We start from the raw sequence: 6943 nt of genomic DNA, 5'->3' as shown, positions 1-6943 counted from the left end.
CAATTTGACGTCAACTATACATATGAAATAATCCAAAATATGTTTACCATGTTGCAAAATAAGAAAAAGAAAAGAAAAAGAAAGTGAAAAAATAGTATGCTTCAATCTGCACTTAGAGTTCATTAGTTGTCTCCCAGTGTTTTTCATCATAAGTCCTTTGGAATTGTCATGAATCATTGTATTGACCAGAGTAACTAAATCTTTCACAGTTGATCATCATTACAATATTCAATATTGCTGTTAATGTACAGTGATCTCCTGGCTCTGCTAACTTCATTTTGCATCAGTTCATCTAAGTCTTCCCAATTTTGTTTTCTGAAACTATCCCCCTATACCACAGACTTGTTCAGCCATTCCCCAATTGATGGGCACCCTCTCATGTTCAATTCTTTGCTCCCACAAAAATAACAGCTATAAATATTTTTGTACATAAAGGTCCTTTCCCTTTTGATGAAAGGTATTTTAATACATCACTAAGTTATCTTTGATTAATTGTCACATTAACCTAAAAACTTGCCCAAATCAAGAAGCTGTGATACCTGCAAGAACATTCCCAACACATATTGTGAAGCCATAAACGAGTAACTGTCATTGTATATTAATTCTCTGATTATTTCTGAAGCTATTTGGAGCATTTCTCTTTCTATTAATACTGAGCTGGCAACTCTCCATTCATGCGAAAATATAAAGGAAAGAAGGCTGTCAAATCCAAACTAGTGTCAGGCTAGATAAATGTTAATTATACATTATGGTAGACTAAACCAAATTGAGAAAACTCCTTCTTAACTACTTCTCTGCCCTTCATTCCCAGAAAAATCCAAAGAAACCCCTGTCTGTGAATAATTTTTTCTTTTTTCCTTTAATCCAAGGGTCTTAATCTTGATTCTGTGGTCCCCCAAGGCCTGATTTCAAAGAGGTCTCTGAACTTGAAAGGGGAAAGACAAGTTCATTTTTATTTTCATTAACGTCTAACTGAAATGTAGCATTTCTTTGTATATACCACAACAAACCACAATAGTGGTAGTAGAACCTGTGACTTGTCCACAATTGTAAGTTCCAGAATTCCCATAGCTGGGAAACTCTGCACTTCCCCCATTACCATGGGGTGTTCTTTTGACACCACAGGAAAAGGCAGAGTAATTCCAGACTAATTGTAGGTAATCATTTAATCAATCATTATAGATATTTACAAGCAAGTGCTTGCACTGAAGGTGGAGTAGAAGCAGCTCTGAAAATAGCAGTGCAGGCCCTAAAGCTTGGGACAAAGCACTCTCTACTCTACAAGCAGTCATATCCTGACAAAAAGTTCAAAGATCAAGTAGTTGTCTGGGAACATGGGCAGGCAGCAAAAAAGGATGCAGACTCAGACTCAGACTTAGACTCCAGAATCTTTTTTAGTGACAAAGAATATCAAAACATACAGCCAGAAGAAGTCAAGAAAGCCTCTAAGAAAAATAAGAATTGGTCTCAGGCCATGGAAGAGTCTAAAAAGGATTTGGAAAAGCAAGTAAGAGAAGTAGAGGAAAAATTGGGAAGAGAAATGAGAGAGATGCAAGAAAACTATGAAAAACAAGTCAATGACTTGCTAAAGGAGAACAAAAAAATACTGAAGAAAATAACACCTTAAAAAACAGACTAACTCAAATGGCAAAAGAGTTCAAAAAAGCCAGTGAAGAGAAGAATGCCTTGAAAGGCAGAATTAGCCAAATGGAAAAGGAGGTCCTAAAGACCACTTAAGAAAATACCACCTTAAAATTAGATTGGAGCAAGTGGAAGCTAGTGACTTTATGAGAAATCAAGATACTATAAAACAGAACTAAAGGAATGAAAAAATGGAAGACAATGTGAAATATCCATTGGAAAAACCACTGACCAGAAAAATAGATCCAGCAGAGAGAATTTAAAAATTATTGGACTACCTGAAAGCCGTGATCGAATAAAAGAGCCTACACGTCATCTTTCAAGAAATTATCAAGGAGAACTGCCCTGATATTCTAGAGCCAGAGGTAAAATAGAAATGGAAAGAATCCACCGAATGCCTATAGAAAAAGATCCCAATAAGAAAACTCTTAGGAATATTGTTGTCAAATTCCAGAATTCCCAGGTCAAGGAGAAAATACTGCAAGCAGCCAGAAAGAAACAATTTGAGTATTGTGGAAACATAATCGGGATAAGACAAAATCTAGCAGCTTCTACATTAAGGAATTGAAGGGCTTGGAATATGATATTCTGGAGGTCAAAGGAGATAGGTTTAAAACCAAGAATCACCTACCCACCAAAACTGAGTATAATGCTGTGTTGGTAAGCAAAATGGGCTCTTAGCACTTAGTTCAACCAAGTGCCCTTGAAGAGTTTGGCTTTTGTTTCCTTTGAGTAATTCAGTGTATTTCTTTGAGTCTGCCTAGGTGTTGAGCCCTAGGCCCAAACCCCTATTAGGTGTAAAACCTATGTGGGTGTGGATTGGTAACTAAGGTGGGGCCCAAGGGGGGGCTAGCTAAGGGGAGGTGCTAACTCCAGAGCCAATCATAGGAGCCTAAGTTCTGGTCATTGACCAGATGATGTTTGATGCAGAGACTCTGGACAGCTGTAGCTAAGAGCCCTCCAACTTGTAATCTGGATGCTGAGACTTTGTTAAACTCTGGTAACTATGTATTGGGATTTGAATCAGACAAGGTCTGTCTGTCGATGTTTGTACTTTGTATTTTGCTCTGAAGTTCAGGGTGCTGGTTTTTTTCCCCCTGAGCTAAGTGAATGATATTTGTATGCTGAATTAAAGTAAGCTTGTCAACCCCTTAACGTTGCTTATCTTACTAAAGCAGATCAAAAGAACTGTGCTTTTGCAGCATGCTGGCAGCATTCTTGTTGTTGGGCTTCTGTTGGTCTTTCACCCCCACAATAGCTGCTAGACGGATTGTTGAAACAAGTGCTCCAAAGTGAAATATGTACTTTCAGTAGAATGGAGGACTTTCAAGCTTTCTCAGTGAAAAGACCAGAGCTGAATAGAAAATTTGACTTTCAAACAGAAGAATCAAGAGAGGCATGAAAAGGTAGATAAGACAGAGAAATCATAAGGGGCTTACTAAAGTTGAACTGTTTTGTTTACATTCCTACATGGAAAGATGATGTGTGTAATTCATGAGACCTTTCTCAGTATTATGGTAGTTGAAGGGAATACACACACACACACACACACACACACACACACACATACACATAGACAGAGGACACAGGGTGAGTTGAGTTGAATATGAAGGGATAATATCTAAAAAATAAAATCAAATTAAGGAATGAGAGAGTAATATATTGAGAGAGACAGAGAAAGGGAGAGATAGAATGGGGTAGATTATCTCACATAAAAATGGCAGGAAAAAGCAGTTCTGTTGGAAAGAAAGAGGGGGCAGGTGAGGGGGAATGAGTGAATCTTGCTCTCACTGGATTTGACTTGAGGAGGGAATAACATACACACTCACTTGGGTATCTTACCCCACAGGAAAGTAGGAGGAAGGGCATAAAAAAGGGAGGATGATAGGAGGGAGGGAAGAGTGGAGGAGGAGGTAATCAAAAGCAAATACTTTTGAAAAGGTACAGGGTCTTGGGAGAAAATTGAATAAAGAGGGACAGGATAGGATGGAGGGAAATATAATTAGTCTTTCATGACATGAGTATTGTGGAAGTGTTTTACATAATGCTACCTGTGTGGCCTATGTTGAATTGCTTGCCTTCTTAGGGATTTGGGTGGGGAGGGAAGAGGGAAGAGAATTTGGAACTCCTAGTTTTAAAATCAGATGCTCAAAGAAAAAGTTGTTTTTGCATGCAACTGAGAAATAAGATATATAGAGGATGGGGCATAGAAATCTATCCTTCCCTACAAGAAAGTAAGGGGAAGGGGAATGGTGGAGGAAGAAGGGTGACAGAAGGGAGGGCTGACTGAAGAACAGGTCAGTCAGAATATATGCCATCTTGGAGTGGGGGGAGGATAGAAATGGGGAGAAAATGTATAACTCAAAGTCTTGTGGAAATCAATGTTGAAAACTAAAATATTATATAAATAATAAAATAATTAGAAGAAAAAAACCACATATATAGAGCACTTTAGGTTTGCAAAGCCTTCCCTGTGTGAATGTCATTTGATTGTGTTATGTTAGCCAGGAAAAATACTGATGTTACTTCTCATTTGAGTGGCTGTGGTGGGATGGTCATTTTCAGTTCCATTCCTACAGCTTGTGTCAAGGGCTCAAATGCTTGGGCTGCAATTTCTTTTTTCAGTCTCCTTTTGACTCACTCCTTGAAGCAGTTTCCTCTCCAAACCATACACAGTACTTTAAAAGGGGAGCTGACCCAGTCCATACTGAACCTGCAGGACTGCTGGGGAAAGACAAGAAGACTCTTCAAACAGAAGAGTTTTCAGGGGAAATTCTTCCTCAATAAATGTGAAGGTAAAACATGATGATTAGTGGCTATCTTATTAACCTTTTTGTTTTTACTATGCTGCTGACAATAGTTTTCATAAAATCCAAATCTCTCTTTCTCTCCTAAAGAGAAGCTTTGAATTTTGTGAATGGTAAGGTGGCCTTCAGGCAGAATGCCCTATACTGGAGAAAGAGCAAGTTGCTTCATATCAGGCATGAACCAAATAAAAACTAGTAACAATTGCATAGGGCTTTGTTTTTTAAGGTCTCCCCAAAGCTATTAAAGTCTAAAACTGCACTAAGACTTTTGGGACACCTTGTATGGAACACTACATAGCCCTACTACAACTTTGTAAGGTAGGTACTATGACCCCATTTGGCAGATTTGGAAACTGAATCTCAGACATGTAAGTGACTAGATTTCAACTGGGGAAGATGCATCTCCCTCACTCCAGGCCTAGCTGACTATGCACTGTACCACCTTGCTCCTCATTGCTTATCTATTAAAATATATGTAATCTCATGTGGCCTAATTATAATTTGATGTTAATATAACCTCACTTCAGATTAGACAGTATCACAAAGGACCCAGTAGAACGTCAAATGCTTGCAGGAAGAGATGATTTTTTTTTATTTTTGTAACTTCAGCACCCAGCACAATTTCTTTCATGTATCTGACATTTAATAAATGCTGTTTGAAAAGCCTATTATATAGAACCAAGAAAAAAATGTATTTTCATTAAATGAATAGAAAACCATTGAATGGCATTTGACAGGAATGTTATTTCCCAAATTGAATGTTCTGGAGAACTTTCATATCTATTTTAATCTTCCTCCATAAAGATAATAGTAGAACCAAACCAGTTTCGTAATTTGAGAAACAGATTAAGATTAAATATTTCCTTGTAATGTTCCAAAGAATCTTTAATTTTAATTTCTGTAATTTTCATGATTTTTTTTCCATTTACAAATGCCTTTTTATTTTGGTCTTTTGATTTTCATATCAGCGTTAATTTTGGATTAATTTACTTAAATGAATAATGTATCCATGTAAGGTTCTGTCTTGGAATGTTCTGCCCGGTTCCGTTTCCATCTATATTCCTTTTGGTACTTCCCTCCACTATTTTTTAACAAGAGTCTTTTTAAAAAAAAAAAGAATGTCTGTTGGACTGGTCACAATTTAGCATGGTTTCTCATGTTTGTTGCTTAGGGAGTTATAGTCTTATTAAATTACTGTGGAAATCCTTTTTGATTTTTTTGATCAAGGATTCATTGTCTATCATTTGACCAAATTTCCTAGAAAATTGTCCTTTTAGTATGAAAAGGCTTCATGAAATAAAACTGTATCTTCAAATAAGTTTCTTAATATCTAATTCAACATTTATCAGGCAACTACTGGCAATAATCTATGCCCAATAGGTTTTACTGAATAAATCCAACAGCAATGAAATTAAGTACATTTTATAATAAAACGTTTCTTGATATTTTTTGCTCTTCTCATGCACTAATTATGTTCTTTTTTGTTGTTGTTGTCCAAAATCTTTAATATAACAAAGAGGAAGGGAATTAGTTTTTGTAGCCTCAGCTGGCACTTTAGGCCCTTGCATCGGACATATGGTTTGGTGTGGCTGTGGGGAGTGCTGGTGCCTTCCCAAAATGCCTGTACAACTCTCGGCCCTTCCAGGGACCAGAGCGCAGGACAGTTCCCCTGGCCTTTGGTGAGCTCATGGCCAGCTGGTCAAAGGTGAGGATCTTCCCACTAGCCTTGACAATGTGGTTGCGGGCATTGCTGGTAACACAAAGGGTGCAGATCTTCAGCTTGTGAATATCCTGGATCCTGACATCATCTGTCACAGTCCCAATAACTACGGCTGTCTTGTTTTCCCAGTCCAGGCAGCTTCATTTTCCTGATCACACAGCACAGGGACGGGGGGCGGGGGGTGGGGGGGTGGGGAGAGGGTAGAGGTGGAGGTGGGGACTGTTGGTCCAGCTCATGAACAGCTTTTTCAGGACAACCTTGTTGAAAGTTGAGTTGGTTCTGCCGGCCAGGAACCGGTAGAGCTTCACTAGCAGCCACACGTAGATGTCTTGGCTCTTGGACTCCTTGCACCAGACTTTGTGTTCCTTGTTGTGGCAGATGTCGACTCTCATGCTGGCGCCCTACTGAACTCCGGCCCAATGAGGAAAAAGCACACTAATTATGTTTTACAAAAAAAATGTTAATTAAACATCGTATATAGTCATAGTTCAGTTTATTAGGGGGATATGGGGGAGCTATGGTTCAGTGGATAGAGTACTGTGCCCGAAGTCAGGAAGACTCCCCAGTCAGGGGATTGTATCTGGCCAATGAAGAGCCTGGCGGGAGATTCAAGGTGAGAGTCTATTAAACGACTGGCTTCCATCTGAGTCCTTTGTATTTTCTCCTGTACTCTCTTCAGGGGAGGTACCCAATTATTCAGGGGGAATAAATGTAAATTATAATTAAAACGTTCCTGACTTCCCAATGAGTCTTGCTTATTCCTTGACAATGTGAG

General features: G+C 38.6%; 1 pseudogene; it reads right to left on the bottom strand.

The window, feature by feature from the left end:
• Nucleotides 1-5913: 5913 nt before the first annotated feature.
• On the bottom strand, nucleotides 5914-6560 carry LOC118829857 (annotated as a pseudogene).
• Between the last annotated feature and the right edge of the window lie 383 nt (nucleotides 6561-6943).

Source organism: Trichosurus vulpecula, chromosome 8 (assembly GCF_011100635.1).
Source record: "Trichosurus vulpecula isolate mTriVul1 chromosome 8, mTriVul1.pri, whole genome shotgun sequence".
NCBI classification, from domain to species: domain Eukaryota; kingdom Metazoa; phylum Chordata; class Mammalia; order Diprotodontia; family Phalangeridae; genus Trichosurus; species Trichosurus vulpecula.
The sequence above is the reverse complement of the archived record's forward strand: the minus strand, read 5'-3'. Positions and strand labels throughout refer to the sequence as shown.